This window comes from Lissotriton helveticus, chromosome 2_1 (genome assembly GCF_964261635.1).
Source record: "Lissotriton helveticus chromosome 2_1, aLisHel1.1, whole genome shotgun sequence".
Taxonomy (NCBI): Eukaryota; Metazoa; Chordata; class Amphibia; order Caudata; family Salamandridae; genus Lissotriton; species Lissotriton helveticus.
Window position 1 is genome coordinate 989506222 of NC_136059.1, and position 26153 is coordinate 989532374.

The window sequence follows — 26153 nt, forward strand, 5'->3', positions numbered from 1 at the left end:
TGTAGGGGAGTTTGAGCTTTTTTACCTTCTTAATGAAGAAGGTACTCTTTAATTCCGAGTTTACAATTTCAAATAGTTTTTCTAGCTTGTTTTTGGCTGTTTGCGGTTTGGCAAATCATTTAGGATTGGGTCTTATGTGAAACTGGCTGTGAAGTTAGAGGTTCCATGTTCAAGGTTTTTTTCTGTTCATCAGCATTTGGAAGTGTGAATCAAAAAGGTATTCTGAGAGTCTGATGTTTCAATCATGATTTTATCATTGTTGTAAATGGGGATTTAAACCTCTGCCCTATGAGTGTTAGACACTGTTATATTCATGCACTATGAGATTTTTGAAACATTTATGGTGTTAGGCAGTACTCCATACCAGACCTCAGTATGGAAACAAATATCACAATGCAACCGTTACCACGCATTACCTTTACAATGGGGTCATTACAACACGAATACTGTTACCACGCAATACCTTTACCACGTAGGATTATACAATGCATATGCCTTACCATGCATGTCTTTACAACGAAAAGAAATGGTTGGAAAAGGCATATGCATGGTAAAAGTAAATGTAAGTATTTAAGGTAAGTATATAGGTATAGGTTATTTTGATGCATGTGTGCCTATATGGTACACATGCATCAAAATAGCCAATAGCGAATCCTTAATTGCGATTTTTAAGGAATCGCAATTAAAGATTTGCTATTGGCTATGTAATTAGGAATCGCAAATAAAATAGTGATTCCTACAAATTCCTTAATTGCGACTCGTAAATTGCGAGTCGCAATTAAGGAATTGCTTCCCATTCATTCCTATGGGCCTAGCATGCACAATAAGCGAGTACCCATTAGGTACTCGCAAATTGTGCATGCAATTTCAAGGGTGCAATGGTGTTAAAAGGGCACCCTGTTGCACCCCTTAAATTACAATTTATCCACATGTTGCACACATACATGCCCCAAGGGCATGTGTGTGTGTAACATAAATGCACTTTGGTGTGTTTTTCAAAGAAATCACAAATTTCCATCACCTTTAGATTGATGGTAATTTGAGATTCTTAATTGCATAATCGCAATTGTTTTTTCCTTTTATGCATTGCATTTATGGAATCGCAATTTGCGATTCTTTGAATGCAATCGCAAGTTAAGTACTCGCAAATTTTGCGGTTCCTTAATTTGCAATTTTTGCATTTGGGATGATGCATCCTAAATGCATATATACCAGTTGCAAAGGGGCAGATTCTGCAAATCTGCCCCTTTGCGATCAGTGTTCGGTTTGATGCATGTGTACCTATATCTTTTCGGTGTCTGCGTTTGGATGACATGCAGCCTGATCGTCAGGGGTGTGCGTAAAATGCCTGGGTGTGTTAACCTGACAGTTCTTCCGTCGTTTATAGAAACGGAATGGCACTTCTTGTAGTGTGTATATTCGATTTATATTGGCACAGAAGATCTCATAAGTGCAGCGTCAGATGCGTTTCGGACTGAAAAGCCTTTTTCACGACACCTGCGCACAGAGAGCACTGACATTAAATCATTTAGCATAGACACTGAAAAAGGACAATAAGCTTGATTCAACATCGCGGCCATATTGAAACGTACGGCTACATATAGCTAACTCAAGGGAACCAAAGTGCTCTTCAATAAACAGGTACTCTTTATCGGTCATGCTCCATAGAACTTATGCAGAAACAGGTGTGCAAACGAGCTTCTGCAATCTTGTTATTATACCGCTTACCAATGCTGTTATCAAAAATAGAATTTGTAAAAAAACAAAGATGAATGAATGTGCAATTGCCTTACAATAGCAAGGTACCCAAACAGTAGTAATAACAGACCTACTATTAAGTTACCAAAGTGTATAATGCCAATACACGTTAAAGTTACTAACACACATATATATATACCACAGAAAAAGGTTGCCCCCGAATGGAAGTGCACACTCAAGTCAAGTTTGTCTTTGTATCCCGGGCTGCAACAGAGACAAACAACTTCCAGGGAATTCATTTTAGAGGCCTTACGCATTTCAGACATCCCTGTCCTTGATCACAGGCCAAATGCGGGCGTATTCAGTAAAGAACATTGCAAGCACCTATTAACATTCTGCCCTTAGGTGTGCGCTTCCGTTGGAGGGCAAACTTTTTCTGTGAAATATTATGGCCAGTCCAGCCGTGGAGGCAGTGCACTCTGCGCAAAGGAGCAGGTCTGCTGTGACTGTTATTTTTAGTCATGAATGGAACAGGTTGGATATTTGCAACAGAAACAGCAAGGCAACATGGAATTCGCCCACTGTTGGGTAAAATACATTGTTATTAATTCTGTTAGGCTAAAACAAAACAACTTGGGAAAAATGTCCATTGCAGAACTTCAACTACCGACATGCACTTGCTTGTAACACACTTGGGAGGCCCACTTAAGGGCAGAATGTTACCAGGTGCTTGCAATATTCTTTTCTGAATAGCCACTCATTTGGCCTGTGATCAAGGACAGGGATGTCTGAAACGTGAAAGGCCTCTAAAATGAATTCCCTGCAAGTTGTTTGTCTCTGTTGCAGCCCGGAATAAAAAGACAAACCTGATTTGTGTGTGCGCTTCGGTTCAAGGGCTGGAGCCGTTTTTAGGTCCCATCAGATCCCCGCCGAAAAAGTTACGGAAGCAGCACCCTACCCTGCTGGACCTTCCTGCCTGGACCCCGCTGCCCGTTTTCACCTGTGCAGCGCTGTGCTGTGCTCGACCCGATCCTGTGTCTGGAGGCTCCGTGACTGAGCTGAGCTGAGCTGGACCTGGACTACGGACCACAGAGGAGGTGCGGAGGAGGCGCGGCGGCCGATCACCTGAGGCTCACTTGCAGTGTGCCTGTGAGCCCGCATCGTAAGCCTCGTAACGCCTTCTCAAGCCCCATAAAAGGGGCTTGCTCCAAGCCAGACCACAGAGCACACAAAGTGAGGTGAGTCCTGGGTCTTGGGACTGCGAGCGCGGCTGCCATTAGAGGCGGCTGCCAAGTAAGAGCCGGGGGGCGGTGAGCCTGGCAGAGCTGACCAGGTCCAACTCTGCCCGTGGCCTGCCCCTGTGCGCCCCGCTCGCCTTTACATTGCTTTTTCTGCGATCTACCAGGTTATCCTCACTAGAAAGGACCGGCCCTCCATAAAAAGCTCCTCTTCAAAACACCCGAGTACCAGAGTAACAGAAAAAATCTCCACAAACATAAGAAAATCATCAGCAATCGCCAGAAATCTTCAAAAAACTTTAAATACCCCGAGAAGTGTCAATATTTCAGTATTTCCATCTCTTAAATACCTCTCAAACACCTTTCTTAAATACCTCTAATAACTAGAAGCAAGACACGTCTCCCTCTTCTCCTACCAACAATGCGCACTAGGAGCAGTCTTCAACTACAGAATACCCACCGCCCCCATAAGTCTGCTAAGCGCCAGAAGTCTAAACTGCTATATCCGCAAGCACTTTCTTCGGATTAACAAATTCAATCAATCGGTCCCTCACCCCAAATGTGCCTCGAACGCAAAATCCGCCCTACAAAAAAAAAAAAAAAAAAACTTCATTAGCATCCCCTAGCCTGATTTCGCTCTATCCCGAAATAATTATTCAACGCAAGACCACAACTGTTCCCATTGCCCCTGAGCTGGAAAACCCCCCATCAAGACGCCCTTCCTCTGATCAGACACCATCTCTGTTTCCCCATGTGCTCCAGTCAATTCAGCTAAGCACCACTAAATCAGCTGAAAATCCACGCTCTTTGGCAGTGCCAGCTCCCTTCGCCTTACTGCCCACCAAGAGCCTAGCCAGCGTCTCTGAGTCTGCGAAAGAATGCTTCACCCCGAGTCGGAAAACAGAAATTGTAATTACAAGGATGAAAGCAAGGCATGCGGCAACGACGACTCTATAATCTGGGTTTCATCAATCAATCCTTCAATTAGGGCCTCAAGACCTTCACCATTAAAACATGGACTAGCACGGGAAGATGCAATAAGCCCACTGAATGGCCCTTCGAACACCTCCCCCCAAACACACAGCTTCGATCTTCCGTCACAAACATCCACTCTGTTTCTCTATGGGGTACCAGTCTTCGCCCTACCCAGAAACAATGCCCTGCTCGAGGCGGCGACCAAAGCAAGCCCATTAAAAGTGCCATCAGCAACCAGCAGTAGCCTTAATGCTGGCAGCAAAGACTGTAGTTTTACTACAAGTTTTAATAAAAACAATTCAAAGGAACAAATTAATACACACATCAATTCATCCCTGGAGCACAATTATCTTACTGGAAAAAATTCCCTCGCGATGGATCCTGGGCATGAGGTCCCCCAACCCAATCTAGGAATGCTTAAAATCGAAGGACTTCTGGCAGTCACCAATCGAGCTCTGAGTGCCATGAACAATGTTGCCCACATGCATGCCGATAAACTCGACACCCAGATATCTATTTTACAATTAGTTGCCGACTCTATAATAGGAATAGATTTAAAACTAGAGCAACTTAATTCGCTAATACGAAGAGCTCCAAAAAATGTGGCCCATAGCGATGCCCTCGATGTGAACTCGAGCTTGGAACCAACTGCAAATGCAACTGCTCATTCAAATCACGCTCAAAGCAGTTGCATATGTGAGCCTCTATTAAAAAAAACTTGAAACACTACCTGAAATAATGTCCACACTAATAGAAGACCTGAGGCTAAAGACCCAACCCAAAACACAGAGTATTAGTACTCCCCCCACCCAACTCCGAATTTCGGAAACCCACAGACCATTAGAAACAATCTCTAACAACTTAAACTGTTGTAATAACAACAGAATCAGTCTTCAACTGGAACAGTTTACGCACAAAGCCGCATTAAACAACCATTGCGAACAGCTTTCCCTAGTACCTCAGTCTGGACCCTGTCATTAATCCTCTCCTACAAACATCGAACGCTGCAAAAACACCCACGCAATCCAACACTGAAGTACGCGCACCTACCCGACCAAGCCACCGTATCTATATAACCAAGATCAATCAAGACTCACAGACAGGAATTTTCCTGTCCAGAAAGAATAAGAAGAAACTAAAGAAATTAAACAAAGCAAAGAAAAAGGGCAATGCGCTAACACAATGGCTTGGAACAAACACGGGAGAGTCATCCACTGACACGACTAACCTGGCCGATAAACCAGACTTACAACTGGAAAAGCATTTAACACAACCATCTCAGATGCTGCGGGGCCTCCGGCAGGAACCAAAAACAGCTCCATGGCTTGAGAATCCACTTCAAGTTATTGCCTCTACAGCAGGAGGTCCTCGCAAATGCACACTAAAACCGGATAAATCCTAAGACTGGTCTTGGCTTTCCTAGGGTAGTGCGTCGACTCCCATGCAAGATAACAAGCCAACTCTTGAGAAGGATAATCATTCAAAAATATGCCCCTTGAACATCTGGGGTCTAACAACGGAAAAAACAGAGCAGGCCTGCAGAAGACGCATGACGAGAAGGCTCACTATTTAAACATATGCTCCTGGAACATCCGGGGTCTAACAAAGGAGAAAACAGAACGTTTAACCTCAGGCTTGCAAAAGACCCACGACATCTTTGCTATCCAAGAAACGTGGTCCTTGGAAAACACCATCTGGGAAGACTTTACAGTAATAGAATCTACTGCCACTCCATCTAAAGTAGGTGGTCATCCATCCGGGGGCGTGCTGATCGCCATAAATAACTTACTGACAGCAAAGATAGAAACTCTCCATAGTGGAGCTGGCGATTATATTTTCATCAGGACTGAGATCGAGAGCCAAGTAAAGGGGAAATCAAAGCAAAAAATGATCCTTGGATGTATCTATTTACACCCAACAAAAACGAGGCGAGAGTCCACTTTGAGTAAAATATTACCATTAATGAATAATCTCGAAGTTTTATACCCAAATGACCTGTGGTTGATAATGGGGACTTCAACGCAAATTTAATGGAAACCGATTCCACCCAATCCTCTCAAATAACATCCCTTAATGTAATGTGGGCAATCCCGGAGATAAAACCCCAGTATCACCAAAAGGATGTTAATGGAACGAAATTGGCAACAAAGCTGAATCACCTTGGTCTGCGCATCCTCAATGGAAGGATTGCCACAGACCAACTGGCCGCATATTCTCATGTATCCTCTTTCCGTATGGCCACTCTAGACTACATATGGATATCGCTTACGGCTTTCCACCTGGTATTCCAATTTACGGTAACACCATCTCCCGACAGCGATCATGCCATTTTAACTTGTAGTATCGCCCTCAGGCCACTACATCGCCCGAACACAAATCCAATAGGGATAGCTTCAAGTTTACAGAATGTTAGAAAACTTTGATGGTCAGAAAGTAACCAGCACGTAATTGAAAGGGAGGTGGACATGCTCATAACCAGATGGCCCCTGGCTGGTATTAGTTTTGTGACGGCTCCCACTTGGGAAACTATACTGACCAACTTTAGAGATCGCTTTAATTCAAAAATTATCAACAACCCTTCGAAGGAGATATCAACTACGACAACTTTGTCAGCGCAAAAACAACATGTAATTACTGCAAAGAGTAAACTAAATAAGCTACAACTAACAAACGTTAATAATGAAAGTGAACATAAACTCTTGAAAGAAGACATCATGGCTGCGCGAAAAACCTACAGGAAGGCCCGATTTTTATTAAAGAAATTGGAAGAAGTGCGGCACTGGGTAACAGCTTTCGAGATTATAAAATCTAAAGACCAAAGAAAATTCTGGAACTGGGTTAATAAGGCCAGCAAAGCTACTAAACCCCCTACTGCAACCAACATCTCCCCCGAGGACTGGGAGACCTATGTTAAAAGGCTCTACACAGCACCTGATGGCCAGATCACCAATAGTACGGCCTTCTTTGATCATTTAGTTAGTCAGGACGGAATCTTCCCCACCGCCAATACACTTACCGACGCCATAACAGGAATAATAAAGAAAATGCGTTCGGGTGGTGCTCCTAGTCCTAACGGAATTCCGACCCAAATATTTAAAGCCTCTGCTGGAAAATGGGCCAAGATACTGTCACCACTCTTTGAAGCTGCAATATTGGGTGGCCCCATCCCGGCGTCTTGGCAAGGCTCACTTCTTGTTCCCTTCCATAAGAAGGGCTCGCGCTCCAATCACAATAACTATCGGATGATAGCCCTTCTAGATGTGGACGGGAAGGCATATGCCAGTATTCTTTTAACTGCACTCACCAAGTGGGCGGAAACTAACAACTTAGTCCCCTTCACCCAAACCGGCTTTCAAAAAGGGTGCCACATTGAAGACAATCTGATCTGTATCACCCATCTGATCGAAACCACCCTAGCTGCTGTAGTGTTGTATGCTTGTGCCTTTACCTTTAAGTAGCTCGAGCTTTATATCTTTTTGTAGCTCGAGCTAGTAGAATGTTAGTAGGTCTTTCTGGTATTCTAGATGTGTGGGGCATTCGTTAATTGACTAGAGACCGTTTATACCTATTTCCCTGGCGATCACCTGCTTTGGAATAAACAACCTTATCTACAAGAAAATATCTACTTGTGTATATTCTTCCATCATAACAGCTGCGAAAGGGAAATTGTTACATCTTGGATTCATCGACTTTCGCAAAGCTTTTGACAGCGTAAGCCGACCAAAACTTTGGGAAAAGCTCGCAAGATGGGGCATCCCGCAGTCGTTACTGAAAGCATTAATTGCATTACACACTGACACCTGGGTTAAAGTGAGGGTTACATCAAGATGGTCCACCTCCAATAAAATCTATACCACCAGAGGTTTAAAACAAGGGTGCACTAGACCTCCCCGAATGGCTGTCAAGTTCCCGTGCTTTCCCTCCGGGAATAGAATCAAGAAAGATTCAAACTCTGCAATACACGGACGACACCATCCTGCTCGATCAAACCCAGGTGAAACCTTCAAAGACTGTTTAATTCCCTCGCCCAGTACTGCAACACGAACACGCTCGAAATAAATGTCTCCAAAACTAAAGCAATGACAATATCCACTGGAAAAACCAAAAAGAACACGTGGTTTATTGAAGGGAAGAAATTGGAAACTGTCACTGCCTACAAGTACTTGGGCGTGTGGATCGACCACAAAGGGAGACCCACCGTGCACATAACCGAAATGCAGGCTGTTGCACGAAGCCTAGAAGGGGCTTTCATAAGAACAAAAAGTACTTTGCACTCCCAGGATTTAGTACCATTAACAAAACTGATTAATGCAAAACTACTCCCCACAATCTCCTTTGGAGCAATAATCTTCAAGGATAAAATGAACATTTGGCTGGACAGAGCGCAATCGTCTTGCTATCGCAGGGTCTTTCGACTCCCTAATTCAACTGCTCATGCCCAAATTAGAAAAGAATTCTTGCTATCCTCTCAGCGGTGGGTTATGAGTGCACGTTTTATCAGCTACTGCTTAAAAACTAAACTAGCCAGCGCTCATACCTTAAAGAGCTGTCTATGGACAGTCTTCAGCAATTCAAAAACATCGTGGCACAATTATTTGATGTCATGCCTCGAATCCCTCGAGGCAAAAGACATATGGCTTTCTTCGCTGCCCACTGAGGCGAAAACAAAACTCTTAACCAGGCAAGCAAAAATTCTTTCAAATGATTTTGATGAGCAGGGGGTAAATCAGCTTTTGGGCCTCCAAATTATACACCTCGAAAATCCTTCCATCGTACCTTGCACCCTCTGTGAAAGTCCACATAAAACCTCAATTGATGAGATTCCGCTTTGGTTTAATACCACTGATGGCATACAAGTTCGGCCAAGGCTACAGGAAAGAAGCATCTCCACAATGCCGCTTTTGCAAACAGGATGAAGAAAACCTTATCCATATCCTGTGCATCTGCTGAGAACTCCGAGCCCAAAGAAATTTTTGGTTGCGCCCACTCTGGCTCCTGCTAAATATCAGGACTTGCCATGAAGCATTAGATGCATGTATGAGGCGAGACTCACCGCAGCTGGCAGCGCGCTTTGTTAAGTTTATTACCGAAATTAATTCCCTAAAACTCCCCTCTGTCAAAGCTTGAATTCCTTTTTCCCCCTGTGACATTTCTGCGCTCTTTTTAATTTAACTAGCAACTTCTCTGTTTTTTAATTGACTTTTATATTGTTTTTCTTTTTTAAATTGTCTAAACTTTAAATTTTTAAAGGTTACTCTTTGACTGTACACTGTGCAACGATTTTAATTAATTGAGCAAATAAAATTTACTTTCTCGGTTCAAGGGCAGCGTTTTTCTGGGATATATATATATATATATATATATATATATATATATATATATATATATATATATATATATATATATATATATATATATATGTAATAATATTATTAATAATAATATGAATGACATTGAAGAAGGCGTCATGCCGAAAAGCGTCTGTCAGTGCTTTGTAACTTACTTATTAAGGACACTTTGCTTAAAACCTACCCGTGAGTGCACCCGTTACTGACTGCACGAATTGCTCGTTGGAAACAAACATTCATATTGCAGCTCACTCCCGTCCCGGGTGCATTCCCAGCGGTCCGAATGCAACCGGGACGCGGTGGGTTTGTACCTACCTGTAACATTTTTACTAAGCATATACTCTTTACATATACATAGAAAGGATCTATACTTGTCTGTAAAATACTTACATTTAAATTTAAAAACATACCCATCCATATTCTTTTACCATTCATATAATTAAAATGAAATTAGTTGTAAAGTCATGCGTGTTTAAAGCGTTTGCGTGGTAAAATCCTGCGTGGTAACAACCTCGTTGTAAAGGTATGCGTGGTAATGGCATGCGTTGTTCCATCATTCATTCACCTCAGTACCCTGAGTATGTAAGAATAGGTCAGTTTTTGTCAGTTCCTGATTGAGATTAATTTTGTATGGTATGGTATAGTGGAGTGCCAAATTGTTTCCTAACTCAAAAATTAGTAGTGAAACAATAAAAACCCGGTCTGTCCAGGAAAGTGTCAGATACAGCAGATGATGCAATGGTTGGGCAGGCTCTCCAATGTAAACTAGCATTAAAATGTCATTCCCACCAGCAGTTGGAAAGTTTCAAATTCACCACAGAAAAAGGGTTCTCAGCTCCATAATCTGGACTTTCTTTTTAAAAAAAACATTTGTATTCAATACGTAGCAAACGTGTATACTTTTATTTTGATGGCAGTATTTACATAGAGTGACTCGAGGAGCGATCCGATGTCTGTTACCATTGTGAGTTCGCAAACCTAGCAATTTACAAAACCTCGACCTTTGCAACTACTAAACGGTTATTTGCCATGTACTAAACACATTTCCCAATTCGTAAAAGCTTTCTAAAACAAAAAGGGTTGACTCATTCCTGAATGTTGCTCGAGAGAGTATGAGAGGGAAGTCCCCATCCTAAATACAGTTTTCACAGTGAAATGTATCCATTTATTTGCGACCTCAAGTGAGGTTGCAAACCATTGGCAAATTACCAAATCCTCAAAGGAGGAGGCAATACATTCACAAAAGGAAAGCTTTCCCAATTGGACAGTTTCTACTTTGGAAATAATGTCAGGAGGGCTCTGTGGGAGCAGAAAGGACCTGATTCTCAAAGGTAATATTACACTTCATGTAAGTTTCCTAATTTTCGCTATTCACAAACAGTCTCTGCAGTCCTAAACTTACTATTGAATCATATGTTTGTGAATAGTGAAAAAGAGTAAACTTACAGAGATGTGCACGTTTACCTTTGTGAATCGGGCTCGAAGGGTCCAGGATATCATAGCCTTCTCTCCCCATGTCACCCAAGCAGTGTCCAGGAGATGCCTACTCTCCCTGATGTCTTCCCAAACATGATTTTTCAGCAGCATCAGCTCCTTGAAACAAAATAGTATGCCTAAAAAAAGGTTTCAGTTTGAGAATGTGATTGCAGGGATGGTGGTCTGCTGTCCATTGCCAGCCAACATCCCTGTCTCTGCAGCCAATCAAAGGGAGACGCAAATACAGTTACTGCGCAAATAGAGATTTTGTGACACAGTCGGTGCCCAATTTCCCTCCACTATTTGCAACCCGTGTATTTCTACATTGTGTGCTTAGCTACAAAAAATACAACCAACCATTGTACATAGCAATGGGATTGGCTTACTAATATAGCGGTAATGGTAATTATTAGGATCCAAGATATGTACAATATCACCAACTGTAGGGACTGTTACAGTAGTATGGTATAGTAGGAGATAAGGAGTGGGGAATGTACAGCAGGGTATATGTTTGACGAGTGAGAAATGAGTTTGGCAGAGCTTTTAGGATATTAGAGAGAGGCTCTTGAATAGAAGAGCTGGAGTCTGGTTGCATTTGAGTATGGATTTGTTGAAGAGGAATACTTCTATTACTTTCCAGAAGTGGAGTAATATTCATGGGAGTGGAGTAATACTCATGGGAGGCTGATTTGAAGGGGGTTTGTTTCACAGATTAGGTAAGGGCTTAGTTGCAGGAGGTGTATTTGTGCGCGTCATCTTCTGCACAGACCTGTATTTCCAGTCTTGTGATTCATGTGTTACTTGTGTTATGCCAGCTGCCAGTAATTGTGTATGGAGCAGCAAGGGACACTGCCTGCTTACTCATCGGTTTCTTCAGAATCCCACAGCAGGATGAAGAGGGGGGAGCCAGTAAATTAGATTAGAATCAGAGTGATAAGTTCAAATTCGTGTTTTTCCACGATAATGCACAAAGCTGCATAATGAACTGATTTCAAGGGAAAAGGGAGGTCTCTGGCACACCAATGAGATGGTCATTCTAAACATAAAGAAAACACTGTAGGGAGGCCTGGGCTCTGACATGCTTGCAGGAACGTAGGCTTAAATACTGTGAAACTGAGAGAGTCCATTCAAATCATTTTTTGTCAGTGTTTCTTGGTGACGTTGCCTTGAAGGAGAGGTGAAGGCCAGTATGCCCTCCAATTTGACAAATGTACTAGGGCAGAGGACGACCCCTCGAGGTGCATTGTGGAGAGCTGAGGTTGAACATGGAGTGTGAAGTTTGTGGCTATTTTGCAGCACAAATTCTGTGTGGGAATCTTGAAGCTTCAGGTGGACAGATTAAATTGAGGTGTGGATCCATATGCATCAGGGATTTTAGCAATAAATATTGTTAGGTGTCAATGATATTAAACAGATTTGTGTGTCTTTCTCATTCTGGTTTATGTAGATTTTATTGTGTATATTAGTACTACCCCATGTGGTTCCATGTCAAGTTTGAAAATTATGTGCAAGAGAATCGATTTCTGAGGGACAGATAGCATCTGAATATATTGTTGGTGATTGTCCAGAAAGGAGGCAACCAATCCAGGACATTGTCACATCTGCATGTCAGGAAAGGAGGAAGAAGAGTCCTGGTAATCTACAGTTACCAAGATCGCTGAATTTTCTGGCAACATTAGCCTGCAAGGCTCACAAATTTAAAAGCTGCAGGGAGTATTACATATTATCGGAATGTGGCAATTTGGGTGTAAGATTGGCATATACAGGCTGATTGGTAAGTTTCAAATAGGTTACGAAGCTCTATATGGGCCTCTGAAAGGTTGGCACCTTCCAAGAAATGTTTTGCAAAGCAAGGATAAATGGGGGTTAAGTTAATAATTAGAGGGACATTGCATGTGTGTTTTTGAAGAGAGGAGGATTTTGGCCTATTTCCCGGAAAGTTTTATAAGTTCATGAAAGAGTGATGTATGTATGATTCTAAAAATGGCAATCAGTGCTTCACGCATGAGTGTTCAGATTATGGAGAGTAGGATGATGTCGTCCTCATGACTACTGACTTTCTATGTGGTCAGTAAGGTACTGCGGCCTGTTCAGTTGTAGGTAAAGTGTGTAGCAGCTTAGGCTGCTAGATGAATTATATTGGAGTGTTAAAAAACTGATTGTTTAGTTTCATACTTTGGCTAATGGAGTCGCTCTTTTCCACAACAATTGTGTTGATCGAAGTTCGTTTTTGTTCTTAGTGTGGCAGGAGAAGTAGTATTAGGGGATAGTGCAGTGCCAAACTTCCTTGAAAATTACTCTATTTTAATGCTTATGTTTTTAGGTACTGCCATTGCTTGCAGTTGGATTTGGTGAAAACATTTCTGCAGAGGATATTCATGTTTTCGAGGTGTTTCCCTTGTTGTTTGCTTACATTGAGCTTCAGGGTGTACCGTGGTGTGGAGAGGTTTTGTTTTCAAGGTTTGAGAGATGGTGGAATTAGAGGTTAACACTGTCACATAAAGTAAGAGGGGGTGAACAAAGGGGTGTGTAAGAAAAGGCATCTTTTTGAGTGGTCTTCACACTTTTCGAATTGGCATTTGCATACATTAGTAATTTCAGTCCCTTGACATTGCTGTGTGTGCTCTTTCTCTCCAAGCATGACTTTGAACTGGCCACACCCAATTTCCTTATTGACCTTTCCAGTAAGGCCATGGTACGATGGTCAGGAAATGCACCAGTGGCGTGAAAGCTTAAGGTCATGTGTGGGTTGTAGTGGATGTTTAGACTACCCACATATATGACAAAAAGATGTTGCTGGAATTTAAAATCCTGCAAAAAGAGAAAAGTGCCCTGCCATTTAAAAACAAGACTTGTATACATTAGCCACTTCACCCATACATGTACTCTGTTAGCCCACAAGTTTGAGTACTTAATTTATAAAAGTAGAACATGTCGGGATACACACTTTTTGCCCCGCCTCATTCCTGTTCAGCCTTCATGCTCCATGCTGTGAAGTATGCGCTGCTGAGAATCCATCACAGGGGTCCAGCAGCAGCTCTTTTTTACTGCCAGCATGTGCAGGTAGTTTGAGGGTGCTATTGGTAGCGGTGTCATAGATAAGGTCATAGGTGCAACAGGTTTCTTAATGCACTGCATACCAGCAATCTTTGGGTGGGTCGTGCAATAAAGGGAGCCCCATGTGGTATCCTGCTGCTCAGCCAGAATGAATGTGTGAGAGAATGTTGATATGTGGAATGTTGGAGTGCCTGTGTCAGTTGGTGTATGGGCTGAGCAGCAGGGAGGCTGCTCCTGGTGGAGCTCTATTCCATGTATACTGTTGATCAATAAATCTACATGAAAACGTCTTGAATTTCGACTACCTTCATTTATACTACATTTTGGTACCAGGAGTGGGGTGTCTACAGTCTGAAAAGAAGAGGCTGAAGAAACCAGAACCCACAATCAACCTAAAGGACTTTCTTTCAATTCAATGCAGAGTTTTTCTATTTAACTGGCACCTATGAGCCACACCAGTGACCACTCCATCGGTCGCCCCAACACGTAAGTGCCAGCTCCTGTTTTACTTCTCTCCCTCTCCAGCTCCTTTGGACAGTGTCCCCTTCCTGCCACTTTGGGAAAGTGCCTTTACAAAGTGCAGTTCCCTGTTGAGTGAAACTTCTGTCTAATTTTTTAATGTACTGTTCCTGGCCTTACTGCTTATTCTGCTATTGTGGAAAAGTGTTCCTGTCCTGCTACCTGCCTGTCCGTTTGCCTCCTTCTCCTGCTGCTTTGATATTGGTGTCACTGTTTTGCTGCCCGTGCTTATGGCTTTGAAGAGAGTTCAGCCACTTTTGCCTCTTGTGTCAACTGGATTGTTGGGAGTTTCTGGGTGCAAATTCCAGTTTATCGCAATTCCAGTTTACGTTCACACAACCTGTTTGCAGTGCTCTAATTGCAGTTCGGTTGTTTCCTCTACTGCACGTTGTTGGGCACACTGCTCGGTACTAGTGGACACTTGCTACAACTTTCCTTGCCTCAAGGTTACATTTAGTTGCAGCGTTGGTGTGTGTACTTCCATGTAGGTAAACGTGCATGGGTTTACTTTTAGAAAGATTTGTACGGCGCTCTCTCTGGGCTGTGTACTAGTACCTGGTATTTCTTCACACAGTTATCACTTGGGGCATGCCACGTTTTCTTGTTAAAAAGGTTTTCTTGACTTTTTGGTAACCCCTGCACAAATGTCAGTTTAACTGCTGCGCAATATTCAAAGTTCAGACATGATTCTGTTATGGCACGCGATCTCACCTTCTTCCTGCGTGTCATGCTGTGCCTCCTTTGGATCTCCATGACGTCCTCTGCTCCCTCACTCCTGATTGCTGTTGCAGGACACCCAGCAGCTTCCACATGCCGTGAGCCACCCTGCACGTTGTCACCTACGTGCAGCCATCTTGTGAATGGCTACAGCTGTCAGTCTTCGGTGCAGTGTTTCCTCCTGCATCCAACGTTTTCTGCCATTCATGTTCGTATCAATGAAGATTTTCCAAGTTTCTGTGGTCCGGTTACTTTCCAACTTTCAACTTGAGGAAAATGTTTTGTTTTTTTAGGCGTTTTCTGCACTGCTTCTATTCCTCAAGTTTCCTGAACTCCATTTACATAGTTGGCATATCGGAAAGAAAAGTCGTGGGACAAGCCAAATACTGTGGACTTTCTTTTATCTTAAGGTAACATGAAGTGTGTTCATCCAGTGTTCCTGATGAAGTTTGTGTCTTCTTAATTCCTTCTTTGTGACACCACCTTTGGAGCAAGCAGAGCGTGTCATTTTCCTACCGATTTGCGATGACACGCACACCTGATGTACTTATTACTTATTTATTACGTGCCGCACGTCATTTCTGTGTACCATTATTTGAAGATTTTGGATTGTGCCTATGTTCCTATTTCTTTTAACCTTATGTATGCCTAATGTGTGCCTTATTTTATGCTTATTATGTACCTTTCTGTCATGATGATATACTGATTTGCATATTTCTTTTTCCTACATTTTAGTGCTGTATTGTTTGCCGGTTCTTGAGTCCTTATTTTTCATACTACTGTGAGTTGGGTGGTTCTTATTAGTACCGTGTGGTTATTTCCCACACCTCCAGTTGCTTTTTTTTTTGCTATTGTGTTGTGTGGCGTGCCCCAAACCTAGTTTACAGTTCCTGCACTTTACATTATTACAAGTGGTATTTTACGCCATACCTTGCATTTTTACTGTATGGTATTTTACGCTATATAGTGTTACACTGTGTGATATTTTACACCACACCTAGTTTTACGCTTCTGTATGGCATTGTACTGTGTGGTTAAAACTATCCTTTTTCTTGCTCTATCTGCTGCTCTCTTCCACCCTTTCACTGTTCTTTTGCTTCTGTGTTTTGTTCTCTCCTTCACCTTTTTGCTTTTGCCCTTGTATTTTGTGTTTGCCTGGCCAGCTTACATTATCTTTGTACTTGGGTTGTTTTGTTATTTATGTGAGGGAGAGTGTGAGTTGTCTTTGTGTGAGATAGGGTGTTGATGCTTGAGTTGTTTGTATTTTCTTTTCATGTTTGCATTTCCTACTTTTCCACCTTTTATTTCCATGGTTTCTTTCAGTGTATTTTCTTCTAACTTTCCTTGCTTACGTTTGATGCATTTTTTATACTTCCTTCCTTTCCATTGTAAAGGAGAGAGATATGTGGTATCCTGTTGCTCAGCCAGAATGAATGTGTGAGAGAATGTTCGTATGTGGAATGTTGGAGTGCCTGTGTCAGTTGGTGTATGGGCTGAGCAGCAGGGAGGCTGTACCTGGTGGGCTCTATTCCATGTATCCTGTTAATCAATAAATCTTCATGAAAACGTATTGGATTTCAACTACCTTCATTTATACCACATCCCACCAATGATATTGTGACATTCTGTCATGGGTGGCAGAGCATTGGCCGGTCTGTGGTCATTGGGGATTGGCCCTGGACCAGCAACCATGTACGATGAGATTGGCTCTTGTGTATGGAACCCCAATGTCACCAAGGTTCCATGGCAGCCTCTCGTGGTGACTGTTGTGTGATGTCGGTTAGTTGCCTGGCTGTGGCTGAGGTGTAAGAAATAAACGCACTTCTCCTGACTCTTGCGTAGCGCCTCTTCATAGTTTCAGAAGACTTCCAGTGTTACAGATACCAGGCTCAGTGATCCTTCTTTCTGCCATGAAACAGTCACGTGTTTGAGGCACGAGGTTGGTTGGGATGGATGACTCCGGTGCTGGACCCTGCTTGTATGGGGCGTGTGTATGCACTGCCATTTGTTCTTTGTTTGTGCATCACAACCATGAACTGCACAGGCTACCGATTATTGTTTACTTGTGCATCACAAGTCTGAACATTGAAACAATACGGTCTCTAAACCACACGCGCCTTAATCCCAAATGTAGGGAGCGCGTGTACCTATGCAGAGGTTCCACTCCAAACCTCATTTGCATTTTGGGATTGCTTTGTATCATGTTGATTCTGTGGAATCAGCGGACGTTGACAGGAAACAATCAGTTATTAAATACTATTTGTCACTAGATAAAATTGTATTTTACTATGAACGAGCCTAATTGTAAATAAAAGCCTATTTTTACTTGTTTGCTACATGTTCCTTTAAACTTTAAAAAAAAATCTGGTTAAATAGTGAAAGTGCATTTTGATATCTAATGTTGAAAGATTCCTTATAAAAAGTCGCACTCTGGGGTCCCTAGTAGCCTAGTAGAGGTAAACTATATTTGCTGGCTTATCATCTCTCAAAGTAGCATTGAGCAACATTCCATTTAAGCTTGAAGTGTTGTGCTCCTACAAAACAATACATCAACTTCTAACATCAGAAAATGTGGTGTGGGGGAAACGTTGAAATACTGGAATGACCCGTTTGGGGGTGGTGGGAAGGAACTCCGTGCATCACTAATGACCAGAGCTACAATCTTTCTTTTCAAATGAAGATGCCATAAAGAGGCCCATCTGAAAAGCTTTTCATCCAGAGAGTGATCTCCGATTTTCATTTCAGGCCACAGCAAAGGGAAACCAGTTCAGAGCTCAAGAAGAAGGGGTGCATCCTCATTTCCATATAATAGTTCGGAGACGGGACTTAGAGCTCCTGAAAGAGTTCTCTGCGGAAGAAGATCACTGTCAAGTGAGAAGGGAGGTGATGAAAATGAGATTGGGATTAGGAGGACATTCTGCAGGTATTGGGCGTGGAGATCTCTCCAATCACTGGCTAGGGCACTGGATAAAAATTACACCCCACCACCATTTTCACAACCGGGTTCATGGACCTGGAAAAAAGACAGTACAAGAAGAAAGAACCCTAAGCGGCCTACTTGTCCTCCAGGGGCTTCTGCCCTCCACCTGCGGCCAGGGACTGGTTCTCGTCTCCGGGGGGCGCTGGATGTCCTCCCGTAACTGCCCCCAATACACAATTGGCTGAAAGAAGTTCTCCAGTCTGGACTGAAAGACCAGATGCTAAGGCAATTCAGACACTTACCAATAGCAAGAGAGGGAAAAACACACAAAGTGGAAAGACGGACGGAAGAGAAAGGAAAAGAAAGATGGGAAAGATGTAGTAATAGGAGAACGTAGGACCCTGAAAGAGTGCGATAAAGAGGCAGTTAGTGTTTGGAAGAGGATTAAAGAGGTATTAATGGGAATAAAAATTGTGTGGTTTTGATAATCTGTGTCCCAACATTAAATTGCACTGGCCGTGAACATCTCAGTAGAGCTTTGAGCACCAGCACTCATTCATTTACAAATTAAGCACTGGGGAAGGGGCATCTTGTGGTGATTATTTTTGGGTAATGCACAAACTATCAATGATCTTTTCAATCTAGTTATTCATATGGGCTCTTTATTCATTTTCTTCAAACATTCATATCTTCTGCTCCTTTACTCCATGTTTGACCATTTCTGTGTAATTTCACTTATTATTTTTTTCAGGATTTGTCTATATTGGTTTAGGAATGTTATTGTCTTGTGATCTTAGTTTTAATGTTGTTTAGCTCTGTTTCAACACTTTTGGTACATCTGCACAGGATGCGCACCAAAGACTGCTCAATGTCACTATCTCTGTGGCTGCTGCAAGTCAGAGGGCTAATAAACTGTCCATGTATAACGACCAGCCTTCAAAGGAATTGGGCAGAGAGGGAGAGCATGAAAAATAGGAAAGATGTCATGCAAGTTGTGTTTCTTCTTCTTGTGCCTTGCGATATTTGCATTGGCTGCCGATCCACCAGCGAATTCAATTCAAAGCTCTATGCACTGTCTTTAGGGCAGCTCATGGAATGGGCCCTAAGAACCTGCAAAGAAAATTCAGCTGGTATTCTCCAACTAGAAACCTATGTTCTGCTTCTGCATTTCTGATGAATGTAGTCAGGTTCAGGCGGTCCAGAACAGGTGGCTGCCCCTATTAACTTCTGGTGGGGACTCTCTCTTTTTTTAAGCGCCTGGATACCCGTCGGGTGATAGAGCGCTATATAAGCATCTCATTACATTACATATTAAACAAATATAAAAATAAAAACAATACCAATATAACACCCGTTTAAATGTTGCACTATTACATTCTTGTTTATGCAACTACTTTGACCAGGTTATTTAGAGACCTAAAAAGACATACCTGGATTCAAAAGTCAGTTTCTGTTTGAAATTCCTATCAATACGCCGTATACTGCAAATAAGGGTCTTTTTGGCTAGAATAAGGTAAAAACGCTATGTATGCCTTTTATAAATTGATGGCATCCTATTTTTCACAAATATTTAACAAACCAAAGTTATTCTTGTCTGTTTTACGTCAAATAGATTAATTCACTTTATGCTCTAAAAAAAATTTCAAAGCCAAGCTGACATTTGAATCCAGGTATGTCTTTTTAGGTCTCTAAATAACCTGGTCAAAGTAGTTGCATAAACAAGACTATAACTATATGTTGACAACATTCAATATGAAATGTGATAGAACCATCATGACCAATTATTATACGTGGTTACATTCAGCGTAGAAAGAGACTATTAAATGAACAACAGTTTAAAAACTCGAAAATATGATCGCTTGATTGGAGTTACAAACAGTATAGATGATTTTTTTTAACTCTAAATATCACATTCATGAATTTTAAATGCTATAACTCTGGAATGTAAGGGCCCGATTCACAGAAATAACTTAAGGAAAAATCCTAAACTTACTACCATTTTGGTATTCACAAAAGGCACTTACTCATTTTGGTATTCACAGAAGGCACTTACTCATTTCGGTATTCACAGAAGTTAGGAGTCCTAACTTTAGGACTCCTAAATGCCTTCTGTGAATACCGATAGTCTTAAAGTTAGGATTTTTCTCAGTTTAGGAGTAGTAAAGTTAGGACTCCTAACTTTAGGACTCCTAACACCATGTCAGAAAGGAGGCAAAAAGTTTGAGGATTACCCTGCAAAAAGGGCCAAGTCCAACAGCGTAAAATAGGCTTTCATCAGTTTGCATAAAATATGTTTTCAATGAATTACAATCTGCACATTGTTGTGTTTGTTTTTGCAGTACAGATTCCATATTTTTTTATCTGTATTATCTGTCAGGGCCAGACATCAGGAATTAGGGGAAGGTGGAGTGATGGTGCTCCATGTATATTAGTAATAAAATTCCCCTTGCTTTACATTAAAAGCAGATTCCACATCCCCACTGGTGTTCCATGACCTTTTAAACTACCTCAACCTTTTGCCCCATTCCTTTATGTAGACACAGAGGTCTGGATTTATATAGAACTAGTGCAAAGTAGTGCAGCAACTAAAATGTAGCGCTGGTCTGATCTCCCCCTGCGTTGGTGTACTTTTGTCTGTCATGCACCAATGCACACACCCTTGCACCATAATGCAAGGGTGTATGAGGTGTGGTAATATAAGATTTGTGCTGGAAGGTATCTTCTGGTTACAAATACTATGATTTAAGGCATTTCTCACTTTGTATGTAGGATGAGCAATGCAGTATACACGAAAAGTGGGAAAAACAAGGATAAATGAAGTATTTATCTCTCATTATGCATGCCTCGAAGAGAAACAGAATTCATACATAAATCTCTGGCTTCAATTCTTTGTAGATAGGGATTTGCATCAAAATCCATGGGTGACTGCATGAGAACCATGCACCGCCCTTGGCACAACCCCTTGATGAAACGTAATGCATGGTAACAAATAGCATTACTTTATATTACTTTAGGTTACAATTCAATGTAAATCATGATTTGTGTTCGATTGTAAATACCACCTGAACACTTTGCGTTGGGTTTGCATTAAAAAAGAAACACAAATCTGATGCAAAGCCTTTGTAAATCTGCACATATCCTTGTAACGTAATACAGCAGGAATCATTATCCAGCATTATTATCCCGTACACACAGTTAATCTTTTGGTTATAAACCACTCATTCCATACACATCTACAATATCAAATTTACAGGATACTTTGACGGCCGACTGCTGTTTATGCACCTCACATCAGTTTTAAATGTATCAGGCTCCTTGCGCAACAAGCCCTTGCCCCAGCCGTCAAGTGATGCATCTGTAAATCAGATCCTAAGCAAATAGAGGGGCTGGGCGTGCGTCAGGTGATGTAGTTCAAGAAGCCAATATTTAGTTTTTCAAATTAATCTTTATTTTCAATCAGTAAGTTCTCACAGAATTGGTGATTTTACGTTCAGCCAACGCATTTTGTTCTCATGATGAGAACTTCGCCAGGGCTATCAGTCTAAAAGGGTGTAGGTGAAGATTCCCTAGGAAACCTGAATTAACAGTTGGGTCTCACATCAGTAGGCGAGTATCTTTTCTTTGAAGTAAAAGGGATACATTGAGATTATTCGCACTCCACAGGTATAATGGGTGCAGTGTAGCCTTGGTCCAATGTGACCTCTAGTGTCGAAATTGAAAAACGATTCTTCAGTCAAGTCGGAGTTCGAGGCTATTCCTCTGGAAGCAATTAGGATATCGCAGGGCCTCAGTCGACCTCAGTAATATATCTTAAATGCAAAATTCTCCTGCCAGAATTATACCGTAATCACAGTTAATCTTTTGGTTATATACCACTCATTCCATACACAACTCCAATATCGGCTACCATCAAAAATACCTGATAATGCAGGCCAATTTCCTCATTAGCAAGCACAAAGCCCTTTGAACATTTTTGTCTGGAAGACGCTCAATTGGTTTGAAGAATTTTACCACAGTTTGTCAAATTTACATTAGAAGAAACTGGGTTGTTGGTTGACCAGGGTACGGCGATAGTGGCAATATCCGGAACCAATCTGGTAAGATAGGAGCCAGATTCCCATCCTGACTAATGCAGCGGACTCACTTGAGCCAATGGCAGAAACATAGTGTCGACAAAAATGGTGATGGGATAATAGTTTCCCTAATCCCCACATTCTAGTTTTTAACACCAAGCAATACCCTACAATTAAATGTAATTTGGGGCAATACATTGGTTTTTAAATCACTATTGCATGGGACCTCACTTATATTATTAGAAGTACCTCCCTCTCTCCAGGTGTAGGCCCGCTCTCTATCAGACAGATCTTTTAGATAGCAAGAACTGACTATGATGAAGCATGACAACTTGTGGTGAGTGAGGACAGTCATTAACAATTTTGAGATGCCCAGCACTTAACCCATTTAGTGCTTTGTAGGGATACGGTTACATTATGTAAGTGACAATTATTTCAGGGTAGCTTCGATTCTGTGTGCATTTGATAGGTTTGGATGCCAGCTCACCCTCAAAACCCCATAGCCTCTAGTGTTCCTAATTCCAAGTTGTGTTTAGGTACGTTCTGACTCAGTCACCGGAATGGAAGTCATAAAACTCCAGCGGGGTGAGGCAGAGGGCTGTAACTTAAGACAGTTCTACAAGGTTGGATACCCCTTTTGGGAAGGATCGCTCAAATGGATTTACTGCAGCGGAGAAGAACATAGTGGGAAAAGCTGCTAAGTCAATTCAACTGGCGATGCCCCTCAAGCGGATAGGCGAGCAGGTTGGTCCCGGTCTCCTCCTGGTTCTCAGAGCATTTTGTGGCCAAATTTTCTGTAAAACTTCTATTTTTGGAAATTGGCCATCTGAGCACCTTTAGTACCACAACCAAGGGTCCAGGACTGGTGGTACACATCTTGGGGGTTCAGAACTCAGTCAGGCTGGGGGCAGGTGTGGGATCAAGATGGTGGGAGCCTGTTATATCCCTGTGGCTCTGAACAGATGGCCAGCAAACTAGCCCTTGGAGCCAATTCTGGCAGTCGTAAATGCAAGAGTACATGGAGGGCTCAACAGCAGAACTGGCCTCTGAGGGTTCAAGACAGGCTTCAGTCAGCAAAGCAGTCTTTCCAGGTTCCTGACTCACCTGACCTGGCTCCAAGCTCACTGCAGTGACAACACAGTTGTTAGGCCTTTTGCGTGAAGGCAGAGCACAGGCTATTGAAGGGTAATTGGGGCAATGTTTTCGGCTCTACCCCTTTCATCCTTCCAGCTTATGGCTCGTGCAGGCACACTTAATCCCTCTATTGTGTGACTGTCTGGGAGGAATTCACAAAGTCTAACTGTCTGTTACACCCATTCAGTGACCCAGGCGAGGTTACATGCACAAAAAGGCTATGGGCAGGAAAATGCCAACTTTCTAAAAGTAAAAGACACAATTGATGGACGGAATGCAGAAAAAATCCAAACATTCACCCCCAGTCAAGAGATCTGGGTTAAATCCATCAATCTTTTTGCTCACTATGCCACCCCGAGTTTAAACCTGGCCATATGCAAATCAGTCTTGACCATGTGCCTCATGGGAACAGTCCAGCCCGAACTGCCAAGGCAGGTCCTCCCTGGACTGGAAACAAGCATCCTAGGACCGGTTTCGGGGTTTCACCCTTCATCAGCCAGGATATGCAAATCAGCCTTGACAGTCTTGCATGAAAATCTGCAGCACAGCATTGTTCAAATTTTAAAAAACTGTTCAGTGCAATGTATAACGAAGAGTTGTGGGCCAAAGGCGTGCCTAAGGCAAGCCCGTCCGCGCCCATCCGCGCCTGTCGGACGGATCCAGGGGCCAGGATCCTTGACCAATTTCGGACATACGCTGGTGTTGAATTAAGGTCTCTTGATCTCATGCCCTGTCCCTTAAAACTTGAGACGATAACTATACTCAAGAGAGAAGGCCTCCTCATCACACAGGGGGGAGTGACATTTAACTCCATCCCTGTACTCAACCCGGGTTATGACAAACCTGGTGGCAGTGATACTTTGAAACTCTCGGTCCTGAACACACGCTCACTACAGAAACATGCCATTGAAATCCTCACGCTCCTACAAGATGATGCCCCTGACATTCTAGCCCTGACTGAAACATGGCTTGATGAGGACTCCGGTCCTACCTTAGCGGCATCACTACCCGATGGTTATGACGCCATCTGGCATAACAGACCAGAGGGGAAAAGAGTGGGTGGAGTGGCGCTTCTGTATAAAAATCACATGTCTATTGAGCAGTTGTCAGGAGAAAACCTGGAAGGAGCTGATATTCTGATAATTAAGGTTTGTTAATATTCATCTAGTACAGTAATCCTGGTGTATATCGCCCACCTAAATGCCCACCACTCTTCGTAGACCTCCTGACCGAATGTGTTTCTAACCTCCGCTCATGCTTCCAACAACTCCTGGTGGTTGTAGACTTCAACTACCACTGGGACCAACAACCTACAGGGGCACAGGCCTGACAGGTAGAGGAGACGCTCACCACTCTTTGGCTTACACGGCTAGTAACGACTCCCACACATAAGCTAGGACATACCCTAGACCTGGTTTGCTCTACCCTCCCATTGGTGACCCTTGGGATATCACCCCAAGTGTGTGGTCTGACCACCACTGTATCAACCTTCTACTTTCCCTTGCCAGGTAAAATGTACGCCCGTCCCCGGACTGGAAACTTGTTCGTAGCTGGACAAAAATTGAGGGTTTTCAACTAGAAAGCACCCTTAGAGCCAACCCGTCAGGCGGCCAGTGACAGCTGATATTGATGATTGGACCGAAGCCATCTCCAGTCAGCTACTATCTGCCATCAATAAATTAGCCCCAGTTAAGAAAATAAAAACTAGTAACAAAGGTAAGGGCGCACCGTGGTTCCCGGCAGAGCTCAGGGCTCAGAAACGTATGCCCCGTCACTACGAACAACAGTGGTGTAAAACCTATGAGCCACAGGCCCTTGTAGCATACAGGGCAAAAGTCTCCACCTACAAAATGGTGCTCCTTAGCAGGAAATCTGAATACTATGAAAATAGGATCCTGGTAGCAACCAACAAACAAAAAGAAATATTTAAAATCCTTAGAGAACTAAGTCAAAAACAGTCACTGGTGACACCATACAACCAGGAACAGTGCAATCAATTCCTATCATACTTCACTGATAAAATACAGGACATCCTGATTGAGATTGACAAATCCCCATTCAAGCAACCCCTCAATAAAGAGGAGTTAACCCAGGGAAAGAGGGCAAAGTTGATTACTTCATTCCAAACCCTCGACATTGAGACCCTCCGACGCATCGCAACAAAAATCAAATCTGGCTCACCCGCTGATCCCTGCCCTCCGAGGATCTTTAAATGAACTCTTCCAGAGATTGAGGGCGATATCCTCGCCTTGTTGAACCTCTCTCTGGAAACTGGAAAGGTTACCAGATACTTTAAGGATGCCAGAGTAATCCCACTGCTCAAGAAGACAGGTGCAGACACTATGAAAAATTACAGACCGATATCCCAACTCCCATTTCTGACCAAAATCATAGAACAACATGTCCTGCAAACTCTATCCAGGTTCACAGAGGACTACCACCTTCTGGGAGACAGGCAGGCAGGGTTTCAAGCGCACCACAGCGCAGAATTAGTGATGTTGTCAGTACTCAATGACATTAGCATAACAGCTAACAAGAAGAAGCCATGTGTCCTAGTCCTCCTAGACCTGTCAGCAGCGTTCGACACGGTCAACCACGCCCTACTCCTGGAAAGATTACAAAATATTGGGATTGGTGGGCCCATCCTCCAATGAATTACTTCATTCTTGACCAACAGCACCCAAAGAATTCAGATGGGCGACTGGGTCTCAGGAAGGGGGCCTATTTCCTGTGGAGTCCCACATGGGTCAGCTCTCTACCCCCTCCTCTTTAACATATACCTTAGACCTCTGATTAAGGCCCTCGCTCTGATGGACTGCCAAGTTTTCAACTATGCGAACGACATGCAAATCCTCCTTCAAATAGAAAATACCCCTCAGGCCCACTCGCATGCTCAAGATGTACTGCGATTTGCGGTTAACTGGATGACGGACAATTCACTCAAGATTAATCCAGACAAAATGAAGGTCTTGGCCACGTCGAAGGTTAGCAACTCTTG